Source organism: Aphis gossypii, unplaced genomic scaffold, assembly GCF_020184175.1.
Source record: "Aphis gossypii isolate Hap1 unplaced genomic scaffold, ASM2018417v2 Contig00036, whole genome shotgun sequence".
Taxonomy (NCBI): domain Eukaryota; kingdom Metazoa; phylum Arthropoda; class Insecta; order Hemiptera; family Aphididae; genus Aphis; species Aphis gossypii.
The window spans coordinates 126,072-141,963 of record NW_026082987.1 but is presented as its reverse complement, the minus strand read 5'-3'; the positions used below and the strand labels follow the sequence as shown (position 1 = coordinate 141,963).

Sequence of the window (15,892 nt, the reverse complement as noted above, 5' to 3'; positions counted from 1 at the left end):
AATGACTTGTAACATATTATACTTAATAATTTTTTTTATTTTTATTTTAACATAAATATTGTATTATAATATCCATTAATATCGTCAAATTTTTATATTATACTTTTTTGGGCAGCTAAATTTTAGTTATGATATGTAACATGACTTGTAACATATTATACTTAATAATTTTTTTTATTTTTAATTTAACATAAATATTGTATTATAATACCCATTAATATCGTCAAATTTTTATATTATACTTTTTTTAGGGAATTTAATTTTAAGTATTTAAATTTTTATACCTATATAATTTTAATTATGACTTGCAATATTATTTCTATAATCTATTTTTTTTTAATAATTGTTATTGGTTATATAATTCTTTAGGGCACTACATATTGTCATACTATCAAAAGTCGCTCGCGATCAATTTACGCGCTATAAATTGACCGCTATCAATTGTCGCGCTATCAATTATCCGCTATCTATTGACGTATATCCGTCATTTCGTGCTCATCATATTTTTTTTAACGTAAAATGGATCCATCGAAAAATAAAAATCGATATCAATCAAAGAAGTTATCGAAAAAAAAAAATCTGAGTTCTCGAATGAGGGACCTTTTTGGTATTCGCAGACAAAACAAGTATTTAAATAAAACATAAATAATTTTTTTTAATAATTAAATAAGAATATATTTTAATCTAACTTATATTATTTTATTTTAATTCAAGGGACAATACTGAAGTAATCGAACCTGTTGTGGAACCCATGTTTTTAGGTGCTGATAATCAACCACCATGTTCGTCAAGGGAAATATAAGGTAAACTTTAAATCTTTTATGTATATTATACATTTTTTATCTTTAAATAATATAAAAAAAAATTGCTTTCAATAATTTTGACCATGCCAACAAATAATAAATAGTTTATAAATAATTAATTTTATTTTAATTCAAGGCACAATTTTGAGGTAATCGAACCTGTAGGAGAACCCTTTTTCCTAGGTGTTGATAATCAACCACCATGTTCGTCAAGGGAAACCATCAGGTAAACTTAAAATCTTTAATGTATTATACATTTTTTAAATGATTAAATGCATAGGCGAAATGTAGGGAGCCAATTTAGAGTATAACTTCAAATGCATCATATAAAAAATATGCCTATGTATTTTTTTTTATAATTTTAATTAGTTTTTAATTAGGTATATTATATAATATATATAGCTTATTAATTTTTTAGTAGTAAAATAACCAAATCGGAAGACACTGAAGTTAATGATTTGATTACTGAAGAAACCTTATACAGCCATGATTTTTCTGAACAATCTAAATCTAGTAATCAATATGTTGAGTATGAAAACTCCGGTAGACGAATAGTAGATATGAATTACGTTTTTTATCAAATTAAAAATAGTAATCACAAAGGACCATTTGGTTGTTCATTTTTAAATATGACGTTTATTTCTGAAAAAAAAACATGGATTAAGATCAACTTTTAAGTTTAAATGCGATATTTGTAATATTATTATGATTATTGAATCGGAAAAATCGAAACCGGAAACTTATTTACCAATTAACGAAGCCGCCGTTAGCGGATCAATATCAGCTGGAATTGGATTTACGCAACTGTCTGAATTATGCGCGACAATGGATATTCCATGTATGGCGTCATGTACTTTTGTATTAGTTCAAGGATTTATTAACAATAGAATTCACGATGTAGCAGAAGCACAAATGAAAATCGCCGGTGACGAAGAACGTCGTTTAGCAATAGAAGCTGGAACAGTAGATGTTGACGGAATTCCTATGTGTACGGTTGTCGCAGATGGACAATGGTCTAAGCGTAGTTACAAAACTAAATATGACGCATTATCTGGAGTGGTAAGAAATGTAAATATACCGATTGTATACATTTTAATATTACATTATTAATTTCAGGCAACAATAATTGGTTATAAATCAAAAAAAATTTTGTTTGTGGGTATTAGAAATCGGTTTTGTATAATTTGCCAGAGAGCAAAAAATAAAAAATTACAACCACCTGATCACACATGTTTTTTAAATTGGAAAAGGGGTGCTACAAGTATGGAAGCTGATGGTATTGCTGACGGTTTTAAACAGAGTATACAAATGCATGGTCTAAAATACAATAAGCTAATAGGTAAGCTACTATCTACGTTTTTAAATCGTGCATATTTTTCAACTATATAATTTTAGTTAATTCCTAATAAATATATGAAAAAAAATTGTCTAGGAGACGGAGATTCTAGTGTTACAAAAAGACTAGCTGAAATAATGCCTTATGGCCCTAGACTACCTGTCATAAAAATAGAATGTCGCAACCATTTATTGCGAATTATGGAACAAAATTAGTAGCTCTGACGTTAAATACTAAGTATCCGATTTCGTTGAGAAAACATATAAAATCAAACATATTACGATTTAGATTTTCAATAACTAAGGCAATTGAATATCGTAATAGCTTACATGGTCAAACAGACAATCAAAAATCAGTAGGCAAGTTAATTATTATAATTATTATTTATTTATTTATTTATTTTTGATAAAATTATAAATTAACATTATTATTGTGTTAAACATTACATACATTATTATTTAAGGATTACGACAAGATATAAATAACAGTTTTCGACACATTTTGGGTGCCCATGATCGATGTGAATCATACTTTTGTAAGGGTCCACAAGCAAATGAAAAAAATATGATCGAAGATGCCGAAAGATCAGGGCTTGTGAGCGAAGTATCCCAAATAATATCTCGTTTAGTAGCGAATGTTGATAGTTTACTGATGAATGTTGACAACAACGTGTGTGAACAATTCAATAGTGTAATTAATAAATATTTAGCGGGTAAACGAATAAATTACTCTCAAAGAAATTCATATAATGCTCGAGTTGAAGCTGCGGTTATATCATGCAACTCAGGTGGAAAGTTTCTTCGGTTAATGCATAAAAATATAGTCAATGACATAAGTCCAGGTGAATAGTATATTAGTATGGCATTTTTATATATTATTATTCTAAACAAATAGTTATACCTAATATTCAAATAATATAATGATAATGATATTATTATTAATTACACTTATTATTTTTACTAAAACTGATGATATGTATTATATTATTATATTATTATGTACTAGTACATGTTACTACTACTATAAATATATAATGTGTACCGAGTATAATATTATAATAGCCAATAGGTATACATTGATATAATTCGTATATTATTTACACGAATCATTTACACAAAATGTATATTTTTTCTTTAGGAGAAATAGGAAAAAAAATGCTTGCTTCTAGTGAAAAGAAAAGATGTCGGCCAAAATCAAAAAAACTTCTTTTTACCGGAAATTCGGAAAAAAGGAATTATAATGGCCCGGATAAAGATTATGGTTTAGCTGAACCGTTGCCAGAAGATGGTATTTCAAAAGAAGTATTAGAAAAAACAAAAAAAGATTTCATAAATGCATTACAGTTGAACAGTGAAGAACGAACGGCCATCGAAGAAAAAACAAGAGACCAGGCCAATTCTCAAATTTGGCATGTTGAACGTCGAAATCGGCTTACAGCTTCGAATTTTGGTCGCGTGTGTAAACTTCGACCAACAACATCATGCAAAAACACGGTTTATGACATTTTATATAGGAAGTTTTCTTCAAACGCGACTAATTATGGTAAAGATACTGAACCAGAAGCTATCGTCGCATTGGAAAACCAATTAAAAATTAAAGTGAATCCATGTGGACTTATTATTGATGAAAATTTTCCTTATTTAGCTGTTTCTCCTGGTAAAATATATTAAAGTACTTAATTACAAAAATATAAATGAAATTTAATAAAATTTAATGAAATATTCATTTATTTTTTATTATTTTTTTTTTAATATCTATAGACGGTATTGTCGATGGCGATTTTATTGTTGAAATTAAATGTCCATTTGGAGTAAAAGACACTAAGACATTTTTAGAAGCTATAAACAGTAAAAAGGTGTGTAGTAAAACAATTATTTTATTATTAAAATATGTAAAATGTTCTTATTGCAATACTTATTTAATTTCAGTTATCCTTCTGTCGTCTTAGTAACAACGGGAAAATGGAATTGAAATTAGATCACAATTATTACTACCAAGTTCAGGGACAGATGAAAATCTCCAAACGAAATTTTTGCTATTTTGTTGTTTATTCGGAAAATTGGATAGAAATTCAAACAATTAGTTTCGATGATTCTTTTTGGAGCGAAAAAATGATTGAAAAGTTAAAAGTGTAATTTAACTTGAATTTTTAGATTTATGTAGTAATTGGATTTCGATGTAAATATATAAATACAACAAATTTTATTTTCAGTTTTTATACAGAATGCTTACTTCCAGAAATTGTCAATCCCCAGTACGGGAAAAGATTGTTGGTTGATGATATTATAGACCCTGAAAATATTTTGGAAAATATAAAAAAAAAAAAATCAAAAATATTAAAGTAACAATATTATACTAATTATATTTAATTAATAACTAGATAGATTGTCATTTGTCAATATAATTATACAATAAATAATTTAAAAAATGTTGAATGCATATTAATGCTATCTGTGTTCTGTAATTATTTTTTTCATATCTTGAATTGGCTTCAATAGGACATAAGTTTATATATTATAATCAATCAATAATTAAATAAATTATCTGTGATAGATGTATTTATACTAATAAATTAATATAATATATACAAAATTTGGCTTTATAGTTTCTATAAACACTTTATATAATTAAGGATTTAAGTCACTTATTATTTAAATTATTATAAGTTCTCGAATTATGTAATTAAGTTATGCATTAATTACGTAGTTGGTTAATTTATTCAACTGGCTTTTATTTATTCGTATGTACCTAAGGTATTTTTCGTCACCTATATAGATTTAAATTTCATATTTTATTTTTATGTTCAACATTGATAAAATTAATTTTATAGTACAATTTTCTTTAAGCTTAAAAAAAGAATTATTCAAATCAAATTATAAAAGTATTATGTGAGTTTATGTAAAATATGATGTGCAGAATAATAATAATATACGAAATATAAAATTCGATATCTGTTCTATGAAAAAAATAAAACAAGATTTAGATAGGTATTGTATTATTCTGTCATCAATATTTAATTGTTTTCGTATTGTGTATAATAATTATTTATAGACAGTGAGCGGCTCAGCCGCGATATGAAAACCAGTTTTGACCTATGGTGCGGTATGGCTGCAATAGTGCGCGGGGTGGTGGTATGAACGTTGTTCTCGAACGCTGCCGCTATACTAAGCAGAGCAGCACATGACGACTGTAAATTTCTAAATTTCTTACAAAAACATGCTTTCATACTTCCCATTTTCCTCAGCTCTCGTTAGTCGTAGAAACATAATTTTTTCACCAAAATAATCCTGAGAAGTTCTTCTAGATAACTACGTTCCAGTTTTTTGATATCTATTTTTGTCTATTTTATATAATTTTTCAAAAATTTTAAAAAAAATGAAAATTTCAAATGCAAATATTATCGGTTTGAAAAAAAAATTTAAAAATCTGGAACGCAGTCACCTAGAAGAACTTCTCAGGATTATTTTGGTGAAAAAATTATGTTTCTACGACTAACGAGAGCTGAGGAAAATGGGAAGTACGAAAGCATGTTTTTACGGTCGAATTTCGGGTACCAGAACGGCCTCTTAATAGTTACAATATCCACTAAAGTATAATATTATATAATGTATTGTAGAAGCTCAATCCAAGGCGATTACAATGACATTGGTTATATTTTTAAAAAAAAGTAATTATAAGTTGATAATAAATGAGCAAAATAATGTTAGATTATGCATTTAGATCAAATATAAATAGTTAGATGGTGTAAAAATAATATGTAATAATAACAATAAAAAATATATAAATAAATAAAAACAAATTATTGACATTTTATTATTAGGTTCTTAGAACTGGCATATTACAATATTTCACATACTTAATAATTACAATATCAACCAAAATATAATACTATATAATGTATTGTAAAGTTATAATAAATTGTACATAAATGAGTAACCAGTATACACACATAACACATACACATGGTAAAGAATAAATATAGAAGTGTGTGAACTTGTGTACACTCTTGGTGCTGTGGGGTAATTTTTGAAAATTAAACATGGTAGACAATGTGTTAATATTTATAAAACTATTGTTATTTATTTTAATTTATAATGGCCATATGGTAGTGTGCGAATACCACCTTTTAATATGACCCATTTATCGTCATTTGCACTCAATACAACTTTTTTTAACTGTTTTGGAATATACGTGATGTTTGGTTGACATAAAAGCCGGTTTTAAAGATGGTGATATAATTGCATAAGATAACTCAACTACTATTTCTAACGTTAAATGGAATTTTATCGCTGATCATCTTAATTTAGACGACAGAAATTTTTCACATTATGTGGAAATGGACAATAATGTACACGTACATGGGACATGGACAGATGACGAAATTTTATCAGAAACCATTGAAAATACCAGCGATAGTGAAGACGAATCACAAAATGAGGAGGAAGTAATTTTTACCTAATTAACAATTCAACAAGCTAAAGATACTTTAAAAACACTAAGGAATTTTGTCGGGACTACTACAAGTATGGATGATAAGGCTTTTTCCGCATTATCTAATTTGGAAGACGTCGTATCAGAAAGAAGTAATATTAAGCAAACTTTAATGACAGATTAAAAAAAAAAAAATAATAATTTATTCAGTCATTTCAGTATTTTAATTATTCAAATGATGTATTTTAAGCATTCGTATTATTTATTATTCATATACATTATACAACATACATTTATAGTATAATTTTTTTATTTTTAAATAAATCTCGATACCTATTTCAAATTTTTTCTGTTCCCCTTGAGATTCGACAGAACGAGAATCTACTGTACGTATAAAACATAAAAATTAATTAATTTAAGTAATAATCAACTAATAATAAAAAAGCGGGCAAGTGGGTACCGTTCTGCTATACATTAGGGGGTGGGGTGGACCTTCGGACTAGGGTAGGTTAAATTTGAATGCAATGATAGGTATCATTGTATACGAAAAACGATTCTGAACGAAGATGATTTGTCAGCCTAGAATATTTAACGTTAGATATAAATATAAACAATTTTATGAATTTTGAACTACAAAATAATTTGCAAATATTTATGATTTTGACGAGTTTTTGTCAACATTTGAATTTCAAATGCTAATAAAAAAAAATGTGCATATGTATTCTTATAATTTTTTAATCACTATAAGAATAACATATGAGGAACTTTGTATAAAATTTTCAAGTATTTTGATAGGGCCAAAAAATTTTTATCGACACTTCACAGAAATTTTTTCAGAAAAATTGAAAATTTCAGTTGTCTATAAATAGCTCAAAAAAATTCAAAATATTTTAAAAAATAAATAATGTAAAGAAAACGCAAATATTAATAACTGGTAAAATTTTCAAGTATCTACGACTTATACTTTTTGAATAATAACAAATATTTAAAATCGTTTGGGATAAATCGTTGTCGTTACGCTATTTCGTAAAAATTTAAAATTCAAACGCACATAAAATTGTTCCTATAATGATGTTATGAGTTTTCTCTATAGCTACTTGAAGGAAAACTTATGGAAAACTTAGTGTTATAATTTTAATCTTTAGTTATGAACACAAAAAATTTTATGATTTTTCAACTTCAAAATTACTTGCAAATTTTCGCGTTTTCGACTGATTTCGTAAAAATTTGAACTATAAACGCTTATAAAAAAGAAATTGAGACGAACGATTTTTAATTTTTTTTAGCTACAATAAAAACAACTCATAAGGAACCTTGTATTAAATTTTCAAAACTTTTTGGTCATCTAACAATTTTTTATCGACACTTTAATAAAAATTTCTCAAAAAAGTTGAAAATTTCAGTGGTCTATAAATAACTATATACAGATATTACTGACATTAACATTTGGTGAAAATTTCAAGTATCTTCAGTGATTAGTTTTTGAATTACAACCATAAAAAAAAATCGATTTGGTCGAAAACTGGTTTTGCGTAAAAATTGCCGTTTTTCCGTCATTTTTTTTTTGTTTTTCTCGATTTTTTTGAAAACTGTTGGAAAATGTTAACTTTTTACCTGCATAATGCACCAAGGATATTCACTTTTACATCGGAAATCACCCCCATAGTTTGAAATTGGAGCATTATTTCGACTAGTTATGCTGTACACAGACACAAAAAAAAAAAAAAACAAAAAACAAGCATCATTGTAAAATCAATATATTCATCACTTCGTTCAGAATCTAAAAAAAATACAAAATAATTTCACAAAACAATATTATGCGCTATTACCTTCAGAAAATCAAATTCTTGGTATGTATTAAGGTCAGCAGTAATGGCCATAATTTGCATCTGAAAGTCTCACTATTTTCTTTTTGGCTGAGCTCTTACTTTTTGCTCAAGACTCAGCTCTGAGACCATTAATATCTGCATCACCTTGTTCTTTTTGGAACTCACCGAGAGCAGAGTAAAGGTCAGGATGATGTTTTCCAATGACGAACTGGAAGCGATTGTGCCATCCCGTTGTTGGTCTTATGTGAATCAGTCAGAGCTGCTTGATGCTGATTCCAAATTTCTGGCGGATAACGTGGATGAATCACTCGTCTTCTTCCTCGAGCTATTACTCTAAGAACATAATTTTTTTTCGAAATATTCAATTATTAGTGATAGAGCTTCAGGCGTATCATTTTTCAATACGAGAAACTTCAGTCAACAGCATGAATTCCAACGCAAGCATCATGTGTGTAAAATATTTCTACGAACGAACTTCGGGGTTAATATTTCTGGCTTGAAGACCAGCAAACTGAATTTGACGGTATATTGATTGGCAGAAATGAAAAAAGCAACAACTAATAGGCGAATTTGGAAAAGCTTCTTCACAGGCATTGATTATGGCTTTTTTAAATGTTCTTAAATCTGCAATGTTCTTTACCACTAATATTCACACTGTATGTTACTAAAAATTAAAATTCATTATTAGTCAATAAAATTAGTAAATATAAATGGTAATTTTTACTTATTTTTCACTTTTTAATTTTAACAATAAACAAATAGCTGTTAATGATTTATAGTTCAATTATAACATTATGCTTACCTGTATCGGCTATATCATTATTTTCAATTTTTGTTTTTTTTTTTTTTTTTAGGAACTATGAGAATCGCTGTCACTACCTACGAAAATAATCACTAATACGTTTCATATTATAAAATCGTTATGCTCGATGAATTTAACAGATTACCAAATTAAAATTAATAAAGTAAAGCCAAAATCTTGACAAAAATCATTGACTGACTGACTGACAAAGACTGACTCGATGGCCGATCGTCGACAATGATATATAGCATAATAAAAAAATTGATAAAAATATAAATAGAACAATATTACCCGTCGCCATCATCGGTTTGCCTCTACGATTAAAGATATTTTTAATCGTGGTTACCTCATATACACCCACGATAGACATAAATATTTATATATGTATATATATATATATATTATTTATTATTTATTTATTATTTATTAATTAATTCACGGAATAAAAAATTCCTTATTTAGTACAGTTCATAACAATAATTCAGTAAAATAAGATAGCTAACATATACAAGGGGTGACGGCCTAAAAAGAAAATACAGCGGAATTACAGGCACAGTAAATATAAACTAAAATAATTAGGACACAAGCAAAATTACATACAATAAATGTACAAAAATAACACAATATTAAGGTAAACTGAGAAAGGAGGGGTCCTCGTTAGCCAACCGCATCATGCGGTCAATTGGTTTATTTTTACCGTAATTGGTACAGTGGAGAGGTACAGCAAAAGGAACTCGAGACCTTGTGGCCTGATGAGGAACTTTAAAGTTTACTTGGACGAGCAGTGAAGGGGCGTTTAGGGAACCATCGATTAACTTTTTTAAAAAGGCCAGATTAGCTTTAACGCGCCTATCTGCTAAATATATAAGGCCAAGTGCGCGCAATACTGGAGTATAGTCATGGGGAGGATGGACAATTTTTAGCATGTAAGCTGCAGACGACAGAAAGCGCCTTTGTACTCGCTCTAAGTGGCAAGAATCAATTACCACAAATGGGTCCCAAAGCACAGACGCATACTCTAGCATGCTTCGGACTAAAGAGCAGTAGACAGTCTTGAGAGATCCAGCCAGCTTGAACTCATTCATGGTGCGCATTACGAAGCCAAGCGATTTGAGGGCTCGGCAGCAGATGGAGTCAATGTGAGGGCGGAAGTTCAGATCGGCAGTGAAAAGAACGCCCAAGTCGCTATTGCTTGCAACTCTATCAATCACTGAACCATTGATAGTGTAAGAATAATCGAATACCAACCGGCGCCTTGTGAAGGACATAGCTTTGCATTTATTAGTATTAAATTGTAGGTCAAGAGTGCTAAACCATAAGCTAATGGAATCTAACTCGTTCTGAAGGGCGAGACAGTCAGCTTCAGATTCGATTTTTCGGAAAAGTTTCAGGTCGTCAGCGAACATAAGGAATCTACACTTAGGAACAGCCTTCGTAATTCCATTTATAAATAACGAAAAAAGCAGAGGAGACAAGTGACCACCTTGGGGAACACCAGATGGAACAGGGACGACAGCAGATTTTGATCCAAGCACTTTAACCCACTGGACACGACCGGACAGGTACGATTTAAACCAGGACAAAATAGGTTCGCCAAAACCGGACTTATAGAGGATGTCAATGAAGATAGCGTGGTCGACACGGTCAAATGTTTTCACAAAATCCGTGTAAATCACGTCTACCTGGGAGCGATTTTCAAATGCCTCAAGGACAAAATTATTAAACACAATTAGGTTCGAAGTGGAAGAACGTCCGGGTCGGAAACCATATTGTTCGTCGACTAGTACAGAGTCAACGGAGGGCTGAATGGAATGCAGTACTAAGTGTTCGAAAAGCTTGGCAATATGACTTAGAATCGAAATGGGTCGATAATTCGTGACGTTAGATTTGTCACCAGATTTGAACACAGGGGTGACTGAGCTGATTTTAAGCATTGATGGAAAAATTCCATCATCCATTGAACGCCTGAAGAGTAACCATAAAGGAAAACAGAGGACAGATCTGATGTTATACAAAAAGGTCCCAGATAGACCATCAGGGCCAACGGAGTGTACATTTTTTAGATCAGCTAACCCGTTCTCGACATCATCGACACTAAAGATGCAGTCAGATGGTAAAGTATGCTGCGCAAATGGAATAACAGGTAGGCTACTTGCTGGGGAAGGCACATAGACTGAGTTAAAGTAGGATGAGAAAAGACTGGAGATGGATTCAGGACCAGTGGCAGTTAGATCATTGAGGTGAACAGAGTTGGGAATACCATTGCTAGATCTACGCTTACGTACAAAGTCCCAGAATAAACGAGGATTAACTTTAAGCTTGTTTTCAGTGTTATCCAGAAATGTTTTATAGCACTTTTTATAATAATACTTATACTGAGCGCGCAGGTTAGAGAACTTGTTATAGTCAGCAGGGTTACGTGATGCTTTGTATTTAGCGTGCATTTCTTTCTTGGCAAAAACAATGTTTTTTAGATTTTTAGAGAACCAGGATGGAAATTTAGAAGGTTTGAAAACAACTAAAGGTACAAAACTTGTAACACAGCAATGCAATGCATCGTACAATGCACACGTAGCAGAATCAATATCGGTTGTTGTTAAGGTTTCTAACCAGTTAAACGATGATAAGAAGGCACTAATACGAGGATAACAGGCCTTACGAAAATTATAATATTTATGACATCTATCAATAGATGGTAAGTCATCTACAAAATTAATCATAAAAACTAAGGCTGGGTGATAAGGATCACAAGGAACCACTCCAGTAACGGATTTCTCTATAATGATCCGAGAATCATTTGAAAAAACTAGATCAAGGAAATTTCCATTGGAGTTGGGTATGTGATTTAGCTGGAAAAAGTTATTATATGCGAAAACGTCAGGAACGTCAGTGGATTACAGGGCCAGAGGAAGAATAAATTAAGCCAAAATCGTCATTAGACCAGGATAGGTCAGGAAGGTTAAAATCACCAGAGAAAATAAATACGGAACCAGGATTGGCGTCGATAATATATTGAGCAGCAGACATAAAGGACTCATATACCGGGATAGGGCTACTAGGAGGAATGTATACGGAACAAACAATATAAGCATTATTATTTACATAAAATTTAACGAATAAATATTCAACATTGTTAATGAGTGCAGGTAACAAGTTATGGACCACATCGTTACGAATGGCAACGAGAACTCCTCCTCCTCTACTAAAATTACTGGATTGACTACTTCTATCGCACCTAAATACAACATAGTTGTGTAAACCTAATTCCGTGTCTTGGAAGCTATTAGTAAGCCACGTTTTAGTTAAACAAATGAAAATATAATTAAACACAGCAACATTACATTTAAAAAGACAAAGTTTGGTTCTAAGACCTCTACAGTTTTGATAGTAGCCTATGGGTAGCTTCACTCCTTGGCTGATAAGTTTTTCGCGGTGTTTCACAACACCAGATCTGAAAGTGGGTGGAGCGTACGCCACACTAAGAGGAGGACAGGTAGACGAACATGAAGATATCAGTTTTTTGGAGTGGCGTCTTGAATCATCTCAGGAGCAAGACGACCCCAAAAACGTTTGACCATTACACCATCGGGCCAGAATGCAGGATCGAGGACAATATCCAGCTTATCCGCAGGCAGACGAATATGGAACGAAGAGTATGATGGATGCCTTGTAACCATTTTGTTGATGGTCACGTCTGGGTAACCATTGAACAATTCAGATTCTAGCAGGGCAGTTGTAACACTCGGATCAAGCCTCGAGGCAAAAATATCAACATGCTTACGCACAGGCACTGATGACAACTTGGAAGATGAGTTCTTTACAGAACCAACAATGAATTTTGATTTTACAGACGAAGATTGACTGGCAGTCAATTGATTTGTGGGTTGAGTAGAACGAATACCCGTAACCGAGTTCGGGTGTACATCAACTGGCACTTTAAAGAGTTGAGCATTTGATTTGGGAGTTTGGGCATTAGGTGCCGCATTGAGGTGGTTGAGCTTATCATGTAGCTTAGCGTTACTAAGAGCCACGGATTTGAGCTCCACAACCACGGATTGGAGAATATTAGCAATATCAACTGAGTTTCCATGCGGAGGCGATACAGGATCAGAAGAAGAATCTTTTAAAAACTTAGACAAGTCGTCACTTAGCTTCACACCAACGGGCAGAGTCTGCGCCACTATATAGTCAACGAGCATGCTTTTAGTCCATTTGTTTAACTCGGAAGAAAGAAGATCATTGTTTTGGGTCATTATGTGTTTTCGACTAACTGGTGAAAAACGTGCGGATAAACAAAGGGCAAAATAAAGCGCCTTAGCAAAAATAAATAGGCCAAATAATATGCACCCGACGTAGACAACAAAGATAGGCGGCGACCTTGGCACGTGCCGGATTCGAATTACGAGATAGCCTCCACGGGTCGACGCTGCTTATCGATGTCGATAAGAATTCAACCGTAATTAGGTGATAGTATAACTTATAATAAATTATTACCTTTCAATGATGCGCACACGTTAATTAACAAATGATTGAAAGTAAAAAAAATTAGAAAAAATAGTAATCAGATTGACTCAAAAACGAGACCAGTCGAAGTACGCACTTTTCCGGATTTAGTAAACTAAAAAACGCAAAAAACGGGTAACTAGTTTAGAAGGAAACTTAAGACAGGCACAGAGCGTTATTTGTGTTGTCGACGGCAATTATATAACGGTAATTATATATATATATAATTATGTAGGTGTGGGATCGGTCGTCAGTGCGATAAGCACTCGACGATCACAGAATAGCGTACCACAGCCGTACATGGAAAATACTAAAATACTAATAATAAAAATAATAAAATCATAAACAACTTTTAATGTTTATAGCAATGAATTAATTTAATATTATTATTAGTATATTTATTAATTTAATCATAATTCATGTCTTCGTGTTTATGGCTATAAATATAGTAATATCACAACTATTATTTAATATCATGATAATATGATACGCTCTACTACGAGTACTGCGGTCACGGACTACAATAGTATCTAAAGCCGTGCATGCTACTTAAACAAAGATAAACATAATTTATAAATATATTTTATTTATTTTTATGATATATATGAAAATATTAAATAAATTTTTAATAAAAAAGCCCAAGGAGGAAGGGGGTGTTCGTTAAACGACGATTGTACTGCTCTAAGCATAGTGGCATACTGCACAGTTTCTTTCGACAACAGTGCATACACAAATGGTACAGCAACTGTGTCATGAATATCGATAATCGATATGATGTTTACATGTTCCCAAAATTGTAAAACTTGCGTGAAAATATTGGGGCACACCTAAGTATTAGGTAAAAGATTAGTAATGTTTTTTATTATTATTAACTAAGTTAAATGACTCGTTACCATAGACATAATAAGATATGGACTGCTAGTAGAGAGAGAAGTCAATAGTCTGTGGGGACATTGGCGACACTGCGTAAAAATAACGCTTGGTCTACAATGTGAACTCCACACACTTCTTGTAGTTTTTGTAATTTTAACGTTTAGTTGACTTAAAAAGTTTTTGTTAGAAAGTTGTTTCAAAATTTATAAAATAAAACCTAAAAGTACGCAGTTGTTGTGTAATATTTATATTCCTATACATAACTCGTACAATTGGTGACTTACGACGACAGCCGTAGAGTACAGACATGGCGAACCAACCAAACTCGGCTGACTCAACAGCAAACATAAACGTCAACCGTGTCGCAATAAAAACGCCACCATTTTGGAAAGGTGATCCAAACATTTGGTTTGCACAAATAGAGGCACAATTTGTACTTGGCGGAATTAACAATGATACTACAAAATTTTACCATGTCATAACTGCCGTTGATACTGAAATACTAACTCAAGTATCTGACATAATACAAACACCACCGGTTAACAATAAATATGACACACTTAAGGCACGGTTAGTCAGTATTTACACAGATAGCGAAGAGAAAAAATTAAGAAAACTACTGAGTGAAGTAGAACTTGGTGACAGAAAACCATCTACATTACTTAATGAAATGCAACGTCTAGGAGGAGTAGCTTTGAGTTCGGAATTATTGAAATCCTTATGGTTACAACATCTTCCAATCGCTATACAATCCTGTCTCGCTGTCACAAGTGGCACTGTGGAAGAACTCGCAAAGTTGGCTGACAAAATCGGAGAAATTGGAGAACCACGCGTTGTTGCAGCGGTAGCAAGTGATCCGACAACTGAGCTATTGAAACAGTTGATCAAAGAGGTAGCAGAACTTAAGTTAGAACGCAATTCTAGGAAAGATCAAGATCAACAGAGAACAAGTTCCAGGTCCAGATCTCGCTCAGGTTTCAAGATTTGGGGACCAGCAAAAGACGGATTATGTTTTTATCACACCAATTTTAAGCACAAGGCAAAAAAGTGTGTAGAACCATGCAAACATTATAATACCTTTAAAACTAAATCGGAAAACTAGAAATCGTATCTACTAAGGCAGCATTAGATACACTGATTCCAGACTGCCATAATGTAAATAACAGTAACATCAGCCATCGTCTTATTATATCAGATAAAGTATCTGGTCAACAGTTTCTTATTGACACTGGATCAGATGTTTCGATTATTCCATGTAGTGCTAAACAGAGCGGCGCTACCGACCTCAAATTGTTCGCAGCAAACAACACGGTCA

At 31.7% G+C, this 15,892-nt stretch overlaps 2 pseudogenes; both read left to right on the top strand.

Moving 5' to 3' along the window:
- Positions 1-940: 940 nt before the first annotated feature.
- LOC126552990 (uncharacterized) lies at positions 941-2,008 on the top strand (annotated as a pseudogene).
- Positions 2,009-2,033: 25 nt separating this feature from the next.
- Positions 2,034-4,499, top strand: LOC126552996 (uncharacterized; annotated as a pseudogene).
- The last annotated feature ends 11,393 nt before the right edge of the window (positions 4,500-15,892 follow it).